This window comes from Vicugna pacos, chromosome 6, assembly GCF_048564905.1.
Source record: "Vicugna pacos chromosome 6, VicPac4, whole genome shotgun sequence".
Lineage (NCBI taxonomy): Eukaryota > Metazoa > Chordata > Mammalia > Artiodactyla > Camelidae > Vicugna > Vicugna pacos.
In genome coordinates, this window is record NC_132992.1 from 21417910 (window position 1) to 21435580 (window position 17671).

At 41.9% G+C, this 17671-nt stretch overlaps 1 protein-coding gene across 4 annotated transcripts in view; it reads right to left on the reverse strand.

Moving 5' to 3' along the window:
* Positions 1-17671, reverse strand: part of MAPDA (N6-Methyl-AMP deaminase) — a 57413-nt gene that overhangs the window by 22381 nt on the left and 17361 nt on the right. The window lies entirely within an intron of this gene.

Below are 17671 nucleotides of genomic sequence, written 5' to 3' on the forward strand. Positions count from 1 at the left end.
TTTTCTAAAGATTTTATCTGTTTATTGAGTTACAGTGACTTTTAGCCTAAGTCAAGTGAAAAATTTTCCACTCCCAGGTTTTGTGATTTGAGATGGTTCCTTGGGAAAAGTTTCACACAGATCCTTGGTAAGAATACAAGGTTGAAATAGTTGAAGGGACATGATATTGACCTGATTCTTCCTGTATGAAACCTGAAATGAACCCAGTTGCAGTTTGATTAAAGCACTGTGGCCCTTAGTGGCAGAGCCCTCTGGAATAGCTTTCATAAGACACATTTGTATGACTTTATCAAGAAATGTGCTTTTGTTCTATTTTGTCACTAGTTCCGCATTTACTTAGATGTATAAATGCTAACAGACCAAATGTTTGCTGTCTCAACTCACTTTGTAATAGTATGGTAATATTTTGCTCCAGATCTACTCTCTACCCTTCACTATGTTCTGTGCCCCAGGAGGCTGACCTTCATGAACTGCATTAATGAATTTTCTTCTTCTCTGGTTTCTGGTGAGTTCCTTCAGTCAGAAGTACCAGAGGGGGCTGGCTGGACAGGAAGAGTGAGTCAGGGCATCCTCTGCATTTCCCCTGCCAGTTGGCAAGTTAGCAGCAACCACATTCTTCTGTCAAAAGCCACAGCTCCTATCAGGTAGTCTTCTTCCATAAGATAGAGCTCTAACTGCATCACTCCCAGTTCCAGTAGTTGGTTTCTTAACCACTTCAGGCCTAGAAGCTGTAATGGCTTTTTGCTAGACTTGAGCTGCACTGTCTAATATAGTAGCCATTAGTCTCATGTAGCTATTTAAAATTTAATTGAGTTAAAATTAAGAATTCAGTGTCTTAGTTGCATTAACCACATCTTAAAACGCTCAATAGCCACATGTGACTCATGGCTAAAGTGTTAGACAATATCGATTTATAACATTTCCATCATTGCAGAAAGATCAGGACTCCACTGAGGTAATTCACCTTGACTTGCTTTTCCTGAACCCCACTCACCCCCTTTTAATTAATATCTTCATTAAACTCCCCTCAATTATCCCCTTTAAATGGATCATCTTTCCTAGTGAGCCTTGTGAGATCCATGAAACATCTTAGGTATTCATCCTTAAAACTTGAACCTTACTTTGTCATCTAAATTGTGTAAGCCTTGTGAAATTTTGAGGTAAGGTAGTGGTTTTGGTGATACTTAAGTGTACCACTTCAGTATTTCTTTTTAGTCTTCAAACCTTGAAACCTTAATAACAACTTGAGATTCTACAAGTACCTAAATTCTACAAGTATTATTAATGTTAACATCTTGATCGACTTAGTATACAGAGAATCCTTTTTCCCTAAATACCTTTATTAACAGCTTTGCATATGAATGAATGTAAAAAATGATCAGTAGGAAACCTAAGTAGCAAACACAAGCCTAGTGAATGGAAAGGGCCACGTTGGCTCTATTAGATGAAGGCTCCCAGGGAAAGACAAGCTGAATAAAGTGCTGTCATCTAACTTCAGCTTCCCTGAGACTGCAGGGCCCTTTCTGGGCAAGTTATTAGTTATGGTTATGAATGAGTCCTGGGAAACAAAGGGCTTACCACAGCTAGGCCTCCGATAAGACTTTCACTGGGCCAGGTGCTAGGTAACTGGCAGGCACAGGACCAGAAAGGGAAAAGGTTGCTCTGTATTTCCTGTTTTGAAGTTTCACCACAAGCCTGCCTCCAACTTTCAGGGGCAGATCAAAGTAGAACATCGATGAAATGAGTGTTCTCAGCTACGCAGTAGTTAGTACCAGAATTCTAATCCAGAAGTGACTCCAAAGCTCAGGGTGCACCTTCCATCATGCTATCTCTTAGCTAGTACCATCAACCATTATTATTTCATTACTTTTGGACAATACAGAGGTGTGGTGGTGGGGTGGGGGTTTGCGGGGGGGAATGCCAGGAGAATGTGGATGTGGGCCAGGCCTAAATTAGTAGTGCCATGGTGCCTACTCTCGAGTGCTGCCCAGGCTGGTGCATTATGAGTAATTGGGCTTGTTCTCCCCAGGGAAATTACCCATATTTTCTATGTGATTACCAGATTAAGCATGTCCTCCACCTCTGACCCTGTACATGCATCATACTCAGTTAAGGACTTACTCATTTCTCAAGCTCTACTCATGAGAGCACTTAAGAGTTTTGTCAGCAACATTTACTCTGTGACTTTGGGGCGGAACTCAGTGGTGCTGGACCCCAGTTTCCTAACAGCAATCTGCAGTGGTTAGAGATGTGCGCCAGACTGAGGACTGAAGCTGGACTATGTACTTTTTGCTTCTCCATTTCACCTCTGAATATTTTTGTTGTAAAATTCTGGTATGGAGCTCTGAGGTAGTTATGAGAGTTAATGAAAGGCCTTTATGTCATTCAATGATTGTACTTCCTTTTAGACCAGAAAAACTAGTTAAGGAAGGAAGGGAACTTCTTATTTTGCATCTCTACTCTGTCAGGGTCTCAAAAACAGTGATCATGCCAGTGAGGATATGTACACAAGGTTAAGTATGACTCTTCTAGGATATATTCCTCAAAGGCCAGTTCTGTCACTTCCTCTTGTGCTGTCTAGATTTTGCCACTGAATGTCTATTTTTCATCTTTATGTAGATTTAATCCTCCTTAGTGATATTAGGAGGTTAACATGTAACAGATGCATTCCAGTGTTCAGGCATTGCCTTGGTCTCCTCTTTTAGAGACCTCAGATTTTGAAGTCCTGGTTTATTCCATATGCATTCTGTGATCCCAAATCCATCTTAAACAACCCATACCTACTCTAGGACCGATCCCACATGACATCTAGAAAACACTCACACATGTCAGCCCCAAAAGTAATCAACCACTGTCTCCCTGTGCAAGAGAAGCCTGTGCTCTGTGGAGGGTCTGGTGAATAAGAGAGCTAGTTACTAAGGTGAACTCTCAATCACAGGGACCATCTAATGATGTCTTGTGTGACATTAAAACTAAACTAAGCTTTTTGACTGCAGTAATGAAGAGGGAGGTATACAATAGCATTAGGCTGGCAAAGTACGAGATGAATCCTTACTAATCACATTTGGACTTGATGTTTAAAGAGAGAAGGAGAATATACAGAGTAGATATTATGAAATGTATAATCAGCTTTAGAGTAGGCCAAGATTTCCTTGGATGTCAATAGTTGTGTAAACAAAAGAATTCTGTCATTCCACAGTTTAGTTTTAAGACTGATCACTTATCCTTCTTGGACAATGACCGAAAGCACTTGCTTTGGAAGGGGGAGTTCCTTGACTAAGGGAAGGAATTATGTCTGTCTATTTCACTTCTCTATCCCCAACATAGTAGATGCTCAATAAATACTTGTTGGCTGGAGAGCCAATCTGACACTCAAATAAAATAATATTCAAATAAATTTGAATAATATTATTGTGCCTACCATGTACAAACAAATGTCAAAATTCCTTTAATTACTGTGTGTGTGTATTGGGGGGGCATTAAACTTTTAAAGATCCCCTATTAAAAGTTTTTAAAGTTCAAGTGCCTTGATCTGAGTAAAGGGTAGGCTTCCTGATGGTACTCCTAGCTTTACAAAATACACCTAAACCTGCTCCTTGATTGCAATTTCCAGCTGATCTTCATCCCCTTTTGCTTAACAACGGACCATGGTTACCCTGTATCCACTGGAAATGAAATGAGCTAACTTTGCTGAAAGGCTAATCTGAGGGAGTAGGAACACGCAATTAAATTTACTTGTAAGCACATAAACACAGGATCTTCCTAGGATGTGGTGATGCTTCACTGGGCATAACTTGCTGTGTAACTCTCAAAGTAAGTTAAATGGAGGAAGAGGAAAGACCTTGCCCTAATATTTATGTGAAAAGTCTTGCCACCTAATTGGCAGACTAAGACTAGGAAAAAAAATTGTAGTAAGAGTGATTTTTAGGATATTACACCACATTCTGCTTTTCTCATTCCCAAGCTTTTGTCCACATTTTTAGGCTTTTCATTGGCTATCCCTGGTTCATATTTAGACTTACTATTTCAGGAAAAGTTAGTAAAGCTGATCTTTCTTATTCATGGATACATCAGCAATTTAACTAATTCTTAGGAGGAAAAAAAACCTTTGCCATTTCCCTTCCTTCTTTCAAAAAAACCTCAATTAAAAAAGCAGAGTCTAGACCTCAATCCACTGAATTATATTTGGACAAATGGGTCCAGCCAGCATATTTTCATTTCCAGTGCATGACACATAGTAAGTGCTCAAAAAAAGTAACATGAATGGATCTATGTTTGATCTAGGCTAAAGTGTAGATAAATAGTGAATTATAGTGTTAAGATAAAGATTACCACCAGAAAATCAAACTATACTGTAAAATCATAGTAATTAAAAATAGCTTGATATTGGTGCCAGAACAGACAAACAGATTGAAGGAACAAAGAATTAAAAAATAGACTGTATGATAAGGTAACATTTCAAGTCACTGAGGAAAGGCTAGACTATTTAGTATATGATTCAGGACCACCTGGCTCCTACTTCTCACAAATCACAAACATAAATTCCAGAAAGACCAGACCTACACTTAAAAAACAAAGCAAAACTAAGTTATAAGAGCATTAGAATAAGTATAAAACAATATGTTTATAATCTTAGTGCCAGGAAAGGTCTTAGAGAACATATACACACAAATAAGTATCAGGGGGAAATCTGATTATTCATTTAAAACTCCAGGACAATGAGAAAATACATTCAAATGTTAAGATTAATGATAGCTTTCTTCTCACCAGGGTCATGCCATAAGGAGACTTGTTTTTCTTTTTCATTTAGTTCCTAGAATTAAGATGCATGTGACTTATTCCTGTGTTTCTCAGTACCAGCTTCTGGGATAGATTAAGAATGGGAAATTTGAATAATGTAAAGTGGAGTTTCAATTAACAATGTCCACTCATACATTAATTCATCCATTCCACATTTAAGTGTTCTAGGCAGGCTCTATCAGTGAACCAAATAGTCCTGTGTGGATATTGCAGCCTAACAAGGGGAGACAAGAAATTAAACAATAAAGATAATAAATACATTATATATTAGAAGTGATAAGGACTGTGGTAAAAAAGAAAAAGAGCAGGGTAAAGAGGGATCAGGAGTGCATGAGGATGGGGGGGAGCAGGTTACAATACTAAATAGGGTGGGTAAGGTCACTCTCACTGAGCTGTGAAATTTTACCAAAGACTTGAGGAAATGTAGGGTTAGCTAAATAGATTATTGGGGAAAGAGTATTTCAGGCAGAGGGAATAGCCAAAGCAAAGCTCCTAAGCCAGGAGACCAACAGAGGCCTGGGGTCAGACTAAGTGAAGCTGCAGGGGAGGGACCACAAGCTTTAGCAAAGGAAAGAAGCAGCCCAGCTGAGATTCAGAGAACAGGGTGGGACCATCTGAACCTCTGTGGACCAACAGAGGACACAGCAGGGCCAGACCAGGATATTCCAGACCAGAGAGAAGCCAGAGGTCTGCGCCCCTGCTCCTAGGATAGGAGGGCTCCCCCTACACTCAGAAGCCATCCTGGGGAGAAGGCAGGAAGGGAGAGATGTCTTGAGAGCGAAGGGAGTTTACATTTTGAAATGACTAAAGGCGTACATTTACCCAAGTTTACACAATTAGAAAATGGTGGCGCCCCCGAGCCCTCAATCACGACACTACACCTGACAGACACTGAGCCGGGTGAGTTCTTGAGAGCCTGGGAAGCTGCTCAGAGAAGCGTGTACTGGAAGCCATAGGTATTAGGGAGCCATCGTGGATCCTGAGCTGGAGATTTTCACCGTGTTTAAGGGAGACCAGTCTGGCAAAGCCCTGCAAGACTGGGTAAAGAAAAGGAAATCTGGAAGCAGGGCAAAATTAGACAGCAGTATCTGTAACCTCAGCAAAAAAGTCATTAAGAGTTTCAAACAGAGCATTAGCAATAAAAATAGGGAAGAAGGAACACATCTCAGACTCTTTGTAATAATAAAATTAGTAGCAGAACTGAATCAAGTACTTACAATGTGCTGGCACTATGCTGAACATTATCTCATTTAATTATTCCAGCCACTCTATGAGGAATTACCTTTTATTTTTCCTATTTGAAAGATGAGGAAATTGAGGCACAGAGAGGTTAAGTTACAGACCTAATGCCACACAACTGTAAGTGATAAAGTCAGGCATCAAACCAGGAGTGTCTAATAAAAGAGTCCAGAATCTTAACCAGTCTGCTTGACCATGATGCAGTCACATAACCAGGTAGCTCTTGAATAGGAGAAAGGTGGTAGAAGAATCAGAGACCTCACCAGGGTCGCTGGATTTGGAGATTAGAAAATGTTAACATCATTGACAGAAAAGGGTAGTTGTGAAGGAGAAGCAGTTTTAGAAGGGAAATGAATTTAGTTTGGGATGTGTTGAGTATGTCAATATGGCATCCACAGAGCAGCTTCCTCAGGACCAGGATGGGATTTAATGGGACACAGATGGGTTTTTTTTAGGCCCAATCTGTAAATTTAAGCTTTTACTTAGTGGGGATGAGATAGTGAAGCCAATCTTCCAATATGAAGACATTATTTTTGTTAACTTGAATCTTCTCTGTTGCATTTGCACTAGGATGAATTATTTTTTTAAGGTACATGTTTTCTCTTCCTGTCCTCAGGAATATTTACTTGGTCAAGTGACAGATGAATTTGGAAATCTACAGAGTGTAAGTTATCATCACCGTTCTGCATTCAGGAGAAAACTTTTGTGGTATCTCAAGTCCTGTGCGAGGCTCATCTGTTTCTGGATGCTGGATCCAGCCTTGTGGTTACTTACACACCTTTGCCATCCCTTATTATATCAAAGGTGTCAACAAACCATAGTCCTTCCTTCTACATTATCAAAATACCCTGAGTCATTTGCTTAGGAAATCAGCACAAGTAACCAAATTAGGACAGTGGCTGAACTACCAGAAATGGGATGGGATGACGGGTAACGAAATACATTACCAACTGGTTGACCTCTGTAGTCCTGGCTAGTAACTCCTTCAGCAAAAATAAGGAAGGTTAAGAAAAGAAAAAGGTGCTGCTTGAACAGAGAGCTGCTTTTTAAACAGTTGTAATTGCTTCTGTTTATTGAGAGCTGACTCTGTGCCCGGATGTGGGCACATGCTTTCCAGCATTATCTCCTATAATCCTCACAACCCGGTAATGAGGTACTATTATTTCACCTCCTTTTGAAGATGAGGAAACTGAGACTTAGAGAAAGGATGTAATTTGTTCAAAGACACAGGCTAATCGTAGAGACAGGATTCAAACCCAGTTTGAGAATCCTGTAGTAATCCAGACTCCTGGTAGCTCGAAGGTTTGGATTGAATCCCATCACACTGTACTCATCTGCCTGGTAAGAAAACCACCACGACAAAATGCCTTTGATGCTTTATGGAGCCAAACTGGAATCATCGAACCTGCACTTGACCGAGGTGCCTCTGAGAATGTGCTGCTGGTTAGACTGGCCATACAGGCAGCATCGACCCTGCCCCTGAAATGCCAAAACTCCCTTCTCCACATTGTCAGCCCAGGAAACTGAAACCCATTTCTGTTGACTTTGAGAACTAAATCTTACATAACCCTTCGCTGTCTACTCCTTTTACAGGCCCGTGATTTCATGCCACACTGAAGTCAAACAACCATGGCATTGGTTTCTGTTGCAGCAACTGAACACAAGCCATCAAGGGGAACCACTGTCCTGTCTAGACTAACCAGCCAAACATGACACTATGATGGAGATGTGTGGTATTTCCTGAAGCTGATGTAGCACAGGCAGCCACCCGAGTGCCCAGTTCATGTATCATAACTTGAAAAGTAACTGGGATGGCCAAGTTGGGGGACGAGTGCTGGGGAGTAAGTTAACCTGGAAGCCATTCTCTCTCATCCAGAAATGTTGCTACTATTCCACCAAGTGCCTTAGAAACCATATTTCTTTTAGTTCCTCGTTTCATATCTATAACCTGATTTACCAAAGGTCAAAAGTTAAGAGTGGGCACTAACTTCCAGATCTTGGGATAACTGCCCACATAGAAAAAATGATGTCTGTCCTGATATTGGACCCCTCTTTGAGGCATCTTCCTTACTCCTTCTCAAGATCACAGGTAAGTCATTTTCAGGGGTCTGTTCTGTGACTAAGTCTCTGGCCTTGGGCTGAGTGGACACAGCTGCTGTTTTGAATCCTGGAATTTCGATTCGTGGTTACACTCAGCACCTCACCTACCTCAGCCCTGAGGTGTTCCTGAAATCACAAGACACCCTAGGACACCTTATTTCATTCTTAAGCACTATCCAGATCCTGTCTTTCAGGATGCTACATTTACAAGGAAATGAGGCTTTCCATTCTCCCTCTCTCTAATGAAAATCCTGAGTTTCTGCCTTCACAAGAGCTCCATTTTATTGATTATTGATGCATTTGTAGTTATTTATGGGGTCATAAATAGTGGTCAGGGGAAAAGATGGAGGATCAAGAGATTAAGACCAAGATGTCTGTAAAAGTAGCAAAGCTCTTACCTAACCCCAAGCCAACACCTCTCAGGAGATGAAGCCATCTCTCATTTAGGGCCTCTGGTGAAAGTGTTGAAACAATGGCTTAGCCACATAGCTGTCCTTAAATTCTGGTCTGGCCCCTTGCCTAGGTGTAGGGTTTCATCAGCCAAGCTTAGAGAACAGCCACGCCTCACCCTAATGGTTTTTGCTCAAAGTCTGTCCTAACCAATGAAGATCCAAACCAGAATAACCATTAACATCACCACAGACTTACACAGAATGACCTTAACCCGATTTCCTGTCAGATTCTAAATAAACCTTGCATCACCAAGCCCAGTGGCTTTTCCTCTGGTTTAAAAGTTGTCTGGGAGCTGAACCTTATCAGAACAACAGGCAGGGGACCATCAGGCACAGGTGGAGTCCTGACCTGGGTCAGGAGTTTAGAAGGCACGAAACCATGGAAGCAAACCAGGCATCCCTTTGTATCCCTTTGTTTGTCAAGAGATCAGAGTGGGGTTTGGGCCCTGGCCAAAACCTGGTCACAGAAATTGGGTGTGGAGTGTACTCAGTCAGCTGGAGAAGGTCCAGCAACCAGAGAAAAGATCAGAGGGCCCTCTGTAGAAGAAACAGCACACACCCTTTCAGTAGAAGTGGAAAAGGCAAAACCTGTCATGGGCAGTAACACGGGGTGTACAAAGAGGACATACACTTTAGAACCTGGATTCACCACTGGGTGACCTGAGGGAAGTCACATCATCTCTCTGTGACACAGTTTTCTCATCTGTAAAATGGGCTTGATAATAGCACCTACCTCACAAAGTGCTTACAAGGATCAAGTGAAGCAAGTGTCTTGCATGGTGTGTGGCAAGGAGAATGCCACACTCAAACAAAATGCTCAAAACAAATGCTGGTTTCCATCTTATATTTCTGCTTCCTGAAGTTCACAGTAATCCCAGATCATTCTGGGTTCTACCACCCTTAGACCTGGGCGAGGGCTCTCAGAAGGTTCTCAGACGACACTTTGGAGTGTCTTCCTCAAAGTTTTCAAAATCCCTCTAGTCGGGGCTGATAGTGCTGTCCGGCCTGGACCTGGTCCCACATGGGCTCCAATAATCCCCGTTTTACCTCTTTGTGGCCCTCTGACTCTCCATACCCTCTCCTCACCCCCTAAAACTCCTCCTTACTCCCTACACACATAGGGTTGACCAGATGCCCTGCAGAGCTCCAGGACTCACATCTCTGTGGTTGTCCTTGGGCACTGTGGCCAGGACCAGCTTCCAGGAGGGTGGCCTGGTGAGCAGGTCACTCCCTATGACCTGACCAATGTGATATTTCTTTGAGGGATCTTACAAGACTGAGCTACCAAGTGGGGAGTGGGGAGGGTATATCTCAAGCAGTAGAGCACATGCTTAGCATGCATGAGGTCGTGGGTTCAATCCCCAGTACCTCCTCTAAAAATAAATAAATAAAACTAATTACCTTCCCCCACCAAAAAAAGAATTAAAAATAAAAAAAAATACATTAAAAAAAAAAAAAGATTGAGCTGCCAGAATGGTGTTGACATGCTGAGTTTGGATGACAAATTTTTATTTAGACAGGGACCCTACAAAAAAAAATATTTGCTCAGGGGCCCTGCAAACTCTAAAGGTGGCCCCTACTTCTATGACATGGAAATACTTGTCCCTACAGGTGGTTGGATATATGTGGGATTTATTAGCATAGTAATTATAAATATACTAGCTGTCAAAATTATCAAATGTTTGGGTTTTAAAAATGGCAACAATTTAAAACATGGTTTTTAAGTTAAATTTTCAGTATCATCCTCATTCCCCTCCCCCAACCATCAGGTTCTTGTTTCTCTCACACTGATACCAAGTCCAGTTGGTTCTAATTCTTATGTTCCTCAAATCTAGCCCCTTCTTTCTATCCCTGATGCCTTTGTCCAGATCTCCAAGTGTCCCCTTTCCACCTAGACTGTTGCAGTGGCCTCACTACTTCCAGATTCTCCCCACACTGTTCTATCTCCCATGTCAGAGAAGGAGGAAAACACAATATAAAATGTGTTATCATTTGTAGCAGCACTGTTCACAATAGCAAAAGGTGGAAACAACCTAAGTGTTCATCAACTGGTGAATTAATAAATAAAATGTGGGATATCCATAGACTTACCATATGATCCAGCAATCCCAGTCTTGGGCATATATCTGGAGAAAGCTATAATTTGAAAAGACACATGCACCCCAATGTTCATAGCAGCACTATTTACAATAGCCAAGACATAGAAGCAACCTAAATGTTCATCGATAGATGAATGGATAAACATAATGTGGTATATGGTGTGTGTGTATATATATATATACACACATACACAAACACACACACATACATACATACATACACAAAGGAATACTACTCAACCATAAAAAAGAATGAAATAATGCCATTTGCAGCAACATGGATGGACCTAGAGATTATCATATTAAGTGAAGTCAGACAGAGAAAGACAAATATCATATGATATCATTTATATGAAGAATCCAAAAAAAAAAGACACAAATTTTATTTACAAACCATGGGCATAGAAAACAAACTGGTTACCAAAGAGGAAAGGGTAGGGGAGGGATAAATTACAAGTTTGTGATTAACAGATACACATTATTATATATAAAATAGATAAACAAAAGGACCTACTGTACAGCACAGGGAATGATATTTAATTTCTTGTAATAACATACAATGGAAACCTATCTGAAAAAAAGTATAATGTATGTCTACGTATAACTGAATCGTTTTGCTGTACACCTGAAACTAACATTGTAAATCAACTACACTTCAATAAAAATAAATAAATAAATAAAAATAGAAAAGCCCTATCAAAAAAATGTGGGATATCCATACAATGGCATACTATTCAGCCATAAAAAATAGTGAAATACTGATACATGCTACAACATGGATAAATCTCAAAAACATATGTTAAGTGAAAGAATCCAGCCACAAAAGGATATACCTCATCATTCCATTTATATGAAATATCTAGAATAGGGAAACTCATAGAGACAGAAAACAGATTGGAATGGGGAGGGATGGAGTATGATGGCTTAATAGGTATGGGGATTTTTTTGGGGGGGGTGATAAAAATGATCTGGAACTAGATAGTGGTGACAGTTACATAACTGAATATATTAGATACCACTTAATTATACACTGTAAAATTGTTAAAATGACAAATTTTATGTTCTGTGTTAGCACAATTTAAAAAGGGTTATCAAGCTGGTCACTATTATGGGCACCTGGGGCTCCGTCCTGCTAGGACCCTCTGGAAAGAAGAAGAATGTACCCCAGAATTGCGCACCCTGAAGGAGATGAGAGGGAGCATTAACTTATCAGATCCTGGTCCTCGGTGGTCAAAAACTGCCCCATGAGGTATTGAGTCTCTCCCCACTTTCAGCTTTGCATGTGTGTGAGTGCCCACATGACAGACAAGCACTGGGGCAGAGCTTGAGAGATTCCCGAGGGAAGCTGAGGCACCATGCTGTCAGGCTGCACCTGTGGGAAAGTATGCTGTCAGGTCGCACCTAGCTGTTGCAGAAATAGCTGGAGTTAAAAGTGGGCCAAGTGCATGTGAGGCAGGGCATGAGATGCACCCTTAGTTTGAAATCCTATGAAGTATGAAGGGAGACTTACAAAAGCAGGAAGTAGGTGGGAGGCAAGAGAAACAGGAAAGAGGTTTGGTGGATTCTTGTCACTCCCTGATCTTCACTTGAGATTCAGAGTGCCACAATCCCATCTCCTCTCTTTAAAACGATGATTGGCAGCTGTCTGTCTACAGCCTAACTTCTGCCTCTCCACCACAATCCTGTTATTCAAGCCTGCCTGCTCAGTTTCTTCCACTGCATCAGGATGTTCAGGTAATTGAGGTTTCTACTTTCTCTCCATCCATCAGCTTCCACTTGCCCTCACTTGCCTCCCAAATCTAGTTTAGAATCCATGGTTCAAGTAGTCGCTCTCTCAAGACAGTCCTAGACTCTTGCTCTTCAGCACTTTTTTTAACCATTTATCTGATAAATACTCAACCCCTGGTGAAACAAACTCCCAGACTTCTTCATGGCCACCTCCTGAGATGATCTCCACCAGAGAACAAAAAGCACAAGACATGGCAGATCACTGTGGTAGAGATCACCAACTCCAAACTCTACTATATATTCTTTAATAATAGAACCCTGATGTCTAGTTGGACACCCTGCTCCCAGGGATAAAAGACTGCATTTCCCAGCTGCCCTTGCATGCAGGTATGACCAAGTGTGCTCCAGCAAATGAGGGAGAATGTTGGGTAGTTGCTTCAGGGAAGCTTACGGAGAGTTGATTCAGTGGAAAAGACCCCCTTCTTTGCCTTCTGGTGCAGCCTCTAAGGCCATCTTGAACCATAAGGTGACCTTGGGGATAGAAGCCATGACCAAGATGCGGAAGCAAAGTAGAAGTTTTGACCCCTGATGAAATTATATACCAGCCCTAATCTTACCTCCATAATTCCTTTATGTGAAAGAGAAATAAACTTCATTTTTAAGCCATTATTCTTTTGTTATATGCAGCTGAACTCAATCCTAATTAATATAACCACAAACCTCAGAAGGGTTTGAAATACAACCTAATAATTTTTTTCTGGTCCATTCATTGTCGAATTCTCCTCTGTGTCTATATGAAACCATCACCACTCTCCTCCAATATCTGACTTTCCACTTCCCACCTTATAGTCAGCAGGTGACTATGCATGCTTCACTGGCAAAATAGAAGTCATCAGATCAGAAATCCCACAAATTGCTGCCACAAACTTGCCTGCTTGCTATCACTCCCTTACTACCTTTCCTCCTGTTTCCATAGAGACTGTATCCCTCTTCCATCTGAGGCAAATCTCTCCACCTGGGGTCTGGGTCCCATTCCTCACATGTTTTCAGAAGCTTTATTCTCTCAAGTATTCCATAGTCCATAAGACTATGTTTGTGACCCACACACTATGTTTGATCCGCATAGGTTTTCTTCCTTTTATTTTAGTTAAAATAAGGAAAAATGGAAGGTAAAAATCCTCCTTTTTAGTAGATAATTCCATAAGTTTTGACCAAGGCATACATTTGTGTGTACACTGCCATCACCATCAAGAAGAGTTCGATCCCCCCCAGGACTCCCCCAGGCCTCAGACCAGTATTTACAATGAGCCTGTGCTCTCTAGTTTCTTGCATTTCCTGCCACTATTTCTTACATCCCACTGCTTCACTCATTTAGGTTACCTACTTGGCCCCTTGGACATATGAGTTTGAGGTCCCTGGATTATTCCTTCTCTTTCCTCTGTCTTTGAGCTAATCCCTTGCTACACTCTCTTTCTCATCAACACCTAACCACGCTCAATTCTCCAGTATTAGGGAAAATCCCTCCTTGGACCTCTCCAGATGCTACCCTTCCCTCACAACCAAACTTCCTGACTGTTGTTTGGGGAAACCTTTGGTCAAACTGCCGGTTAGAGGTCTGACATTCTCCAGATACTCATTATAGAGGTGAGAGATTTTCTCTATTTCTTTGGGAAAAAACAAAAAACAAAAGCAAGTTAAACTAAGATTTGTTGCATCTTTCCCAGACGATAAATTTCTCATGTGGCCATAAATGGAACATGTAACTTTGCTTCAGAATTTTGGTAATAAATTTCTATCCAAATCATGCCAACCTGCTCTTTCATGTTAAAATCACAAATAATGCAAGACCTGCCCACTCATGGTCTCAAGTGAGGGAATGGAATTAGATCCAATGTTAAAGCTACAAATAACTTCTCTCCACTGTCTCTTTGAAGGAATCATCCAGTATAAGAAACCCCGTGCACTTCTTCTCCCATAAAGCGAGGGATCCACTTGGACACTTGGGAAAGCAAAGAGGGGGAAAAAACCCTGAAATCTCATTCACAGAGGGTTGAAACAAAGGTGGGTCATATTTATATACAGTTAAATACGGTTTTGAGTAGAAAATAAAAGGGCAGTGGAAATACTCCTTCAACTGGCTTCTGCCTCCTGATGTCCTGAAATTACCCCTTCATTGATGATTTTCAAAAACCCAGAAAGGAAGCCTGGCAAAAGGAAAGGAAGTCAATCTCAGTCTCTCACTAAGGTATAATAGTCTTAAAACCAAGAGCTGATGGATGGCTTTACGAACTTGATGGCTTGGCAGCACTTCCTACCAATAAGCACTTCTTGCTCCTTGAAACACTCCTTCTTGGGCTTCTTGGGACAACCACCTCTTGGTTTTCCTGCTACCTGTTCAGCCTCTATGGCCATCCTCTTCCTCTCCCTAACCTTTAAATGCTAGGGATCCTCAAAGACCTGTCTCTTCTTACTCTACCACCTTTTCCCCTACGCATTCATCAAAACCTTTGGCTCCAATGACTATCTTTTTACATCTCTAACCCAGACCTTTCTTCTAGGCTCTAAAACCTGTCTTTTCAACAGCCTAATCAGCCTATGCCTAAAGGGCATCTCAAACTGAACCACAAATCCTGAAACCCAACCCATGTTCTGACCACCCTGCCTAAACTTGGTCTTCATCCAGTGTTTCCTATTTCATAAAGAGTATCACTATCCACCCAAAAGCATGAAGCCAGAAACCTTAGGACTCATGATCCCTCCTTCTCCCTCACTCTACACAGTCAATCAGTCTCCACAGGCTGTCGATTTTACCTTCTAAGGCCTCTGGAATTCTCCACTGAGAACATCTCCAATGCCACTACCCTGGTCCAGGTGTCCATCATTTCTCCCCTGTTTTCCTGCAGGACACTTCCAGTGAGTCTCCTCCCATCCACCTTTGCCCCTCTCCCCACCCATCCTCCACACTAAAAGAATGATTTTTTTGAAAACACAAACCCAGTATTTTATTAGCCAACTTGAAACACTTACTGGCTTCCCATTGCTCTTTGAAACATAACCCCAAACAAAATCTCTGGCACGCCTTCATGTCATACTCTGCTCCCCTTTGCTCAACACCCTGAGCCAGTCACACTGACTTTCTCTCAGAAATGTTAGGGGAATCACACCTGCTTCTTCTACCTTGGGGCTTTTGTACAACGGCTCCCTTTGCAAGGAACACTCCTCACCCTTCAGCAGCTTCTTCTCATACTTAGAATTTCCAGTCATCTTACCAAACAAAGTCAAAGATCATTTCCCACAGAAGCCTTCCTGTCCCCACCCTCCCCCTCCCCCAGACTGACCAGGTCCTCTTGAAACGTGCTTTCAGGACAATCTGTACTTGCTCAGTTGAAGCTAAGTCATTAATTCTGAGATGTCTGTCTCCCTGGGTAGAATGTAAACTCCATGAATATGGGAATCCTGTCTGTTATTTACTGCTGTGCCTTCAGAATTTGGTTCAGTCCTGTGCTCATGGGAGCACTCAACTAAAATGTTTGTTGAATGAATACATAAAAGACCTTCTTTGTCTAAACTCTTCAAGGCTCATTCTGAAAGCAGTCACTCCGGACACCCCCTGGGGTTGCAGAAGTACCTTCTGGGAAACAGCGGCAGCCTCTAGAGACTTGTTGCCTGAGTCTCCACTGAGCTTGGGTACAGCCACTCTTCACTGTAAACATATGTCCTCTCTGGGGATTAATAACCATTTATTTCTCCACTAATAGCCGTATGTCCCCTCTGGGGTCATTTAGGGAAATCACCACTGTCGCTAAATAAACTTTGGAATACACAGTGCGGCCCATCTGAGAAGCAGCTACATCCCAAATCAGAGCCCACAATTCATTTGAAATTGCTGCTTTCTCAGGCCCACCACGTCTTCATGAAATGCGTCTCTTTCAGCCCAAAGCCCCAGAGCCACTCACTGTACCTGCACTGCTCTGAAAGACAGCGGTCTATCTCTTTAAGGTATTCTTCAAGGGAATTCTCCAACACAGAATTCTGGGTGTATGACTGAAACCACATTTCCAGTCATATCATCCTAAATATGCCTGTCTAATTTCATGAAAATCTGTTCAATTGCATCTGCAGAGCCTAGAACAGTGCCTGGTACACGACAGGCACTCAATAAATATTTGTGGAATGAAAAAATAAAATGCATGCAAACTACAGGAACACTTATCAAGGAAGTCAACCGGAAGAAAGGGGTGTTTAACCTAGAGTCCTGAAGAAAGAGGAGTAGTTAGCTAGGAGAACAGGCCAGGAAGATGCATGTGAGAAGGCTTTGGGCAAATGTACCCAAGGAGCAGGGAGAGCGCAGAAGAAATCCCAACCTCCAACCTTTAGTTTACATGGCCTGTGAGGTCTGGCCCCTCCCTTCTTGTCTGACCCTTCGTCCAATCATTCCCCACACCAGTCTCACCTCACTCACACTGGCTGCCCTTTTCCTCCAACGTATCATGCCCCTCCCCCATCCCCACACTTTCCATATCCCTGCTTCCTGCCTCAGGGCCTCTGAACTTTCCTTGTCCCTATTTTCAATGACTGGGTTTGTTTTGTCACTTAGCTTCAGATCAATACCCCCACCCCATGGGGATCTGTCCTGACCACCCAATCTAAGTAGCATCTTGCCCCCAAGCATTATCTCATCCCCTTGTTTATTTTTTAATTCACAACAGTAATCTCCACCTGAGCATATTTTGTCTATTTATCCATCTACTTCATTGTTCATTGACTGTCTTGCCCACTATAATGTAAAGTTCCCTGAGGGCAGGGACCTCATCAGTCTTATTCACCATTGTATCCCTGGCACCTGGCACTTAGATGTTTAGCAAAAACTTATCACATGAATGAATAGCTGTGGCAGAGAGACAGTGAGGAAAAGGAAAGTGGAAGTTGGAACATGCAGGGCTTTGGGGACCAAATATATCTTTTGGATCTTACTCTAAGGGGAATAAAAAGATACAGAAGAGTTTAAGCAAGGGACTGATCTGACAATTTTTGCTTCTCTAAAAGAGCACTCTGACTGTTGTGTAGGACTGTGTGGGTTCGAAATGACACAATGAGAGGCCAGTTAGGAGGAGCAATGGTCCAGGAGAGGAGCTATTGACCCTGCCTGGTGGGATGTGGGGTGGGAATGGAAAGATGTGGAAGAAATTAGATTATGTACAGCCTGAAAAAGTAACAAAATTTGATTGTAGCATAATTGATGGGATTAAGATA